General features: G+C 51.5%; 1 non-coding gene across 1 annotated transcript; it reads left to right on the forward strand.

Moving 5' to 3' along the window:
• The first annotated feature begins 500 nt into the window (after positions 1-500).
• On the forward strand, positions 501-572 carry TRNAG-UCC (transfer RNA glycine (anticodon UCC)). The gene has a single exon. It is a non-coding gene; the product is annotated as a tRNA-Gly (tRNA).
• Positions 573-1,249: the final 677 nt, after the last annotated feature.

The raw sequence follows: 1,249 nt of genomic DNA on the forward strand, positions 1-1,249 counted from the left end.
TGGTCAATGCCCAGGAGCAGAAAGATCAAATGGATGAAAGCTAGAAGGCATCGCCAAAGTATCTCTTCTCACTGTGAACTAGTTCAGACAATGTGTTCTATTAAACTGTGTGTTAGAATCATAGGATCATAGAATGGTTTGGGTTGGAAGGGACCTTAAGATCATCTGGTTCCAACCCCCCTGCCATCAGCAGGGACATCTTCCACCAGCCCAGGGTGCTCAGAGCTCCATCCAACCTGGCCTTGAGCCCTGCCAGGGAGGGGGCAGCCACAGCTTCTCTGGGCAACCTGCGCCAGGGCCTCACCACCCTCATGGGGAAGAATTTCTTCCTAATATCTATTCTAATTCTGCCCTCGTCTAGTTTAGAGCCGTTCCCCCTTGTCCTACCACTACAAACCCTTGTGAAAAGTCCCTCTCCACCCTTCTTGTAGGCCCCGTTAATAAAGCTGTAAACCTGACTTTCCAGAATCCCTTTGTCCACACGATTCTGAAATAGGCAGGCGTTGGTGGTATAGTGGTGAGCATAGCTGCCTTCCAAGCAGTTGACCCGGGTTCGATTCCCAGCCAACGCAGCAATATATTTACTCTGTCCAGTTCTGGGCTCCCCAGTTCAAGAAAGATGAGGAGCTACTGGAGAGAGTCCAGCGCAGGGCTACGAGGAGGGGACTGGAGCATCTCTCCTACGAGGAGAGGCTGAGGGAGCTGGGCTTGTTCAGCCTGGAGAAGAGGAGGCTGAGGGGGGACCTCATTGATCTCTACAGCTCCCTGAAAGGAGGGTATAGTGAGGCGGGGGTTGGTCTCTTTTGTCATGTAGCAAGGAAGAGAGGCAATGGCCTCAAGTTGTGTCGGGGGGGGTTAGATTACATATTAGGAAAAATTTTTTTAGTGGAAGAGTTGTTGGGCACTGGACCAGGCTGCCCAGGGCAGTGGTGGAGTCCCCATCCCTGGAGGTGTTCAAAACCATGTGGACGTGGCACTTTGGGACATGGTTTAGCAGGCATGGTGGTGTTGGGTGGATGGTTGGACTCGATGATCTTAAAGGTCTTTTCCAACCTTAATGATTCTGTGAGTTCTGTGAGAAGAGAAGGCTGAGAGGGGACCTTAGAAATGCTTACAAATATCTCAAGGACGGGGCCAGACTCTTTTCAGTGGTGCCCAGCGACAGGACAAGGGGCAATGGGCACAAACTGAAGCAGAGGAAGCTCCAGCTGAACATGAGGAAGAACTTCTTCCCTCTGAGGGTGACAGA

Source organism: Opisthocomus hoazin, chromosome 7, assembly GCF_030867145.1.
Source record: "Opisthocomus hoazin isolate bOpiHoa1 chromosome 7, bOpiHoa1.hap1, whole genome shotgun sequence".
NCBI classification, from domain to species: Eukaryota; Metazoa; Chordata; class Aves; order Opisthocomiformes; family Opisthocomidae; genus Opisthocomus; species Opisthocomus hoazin.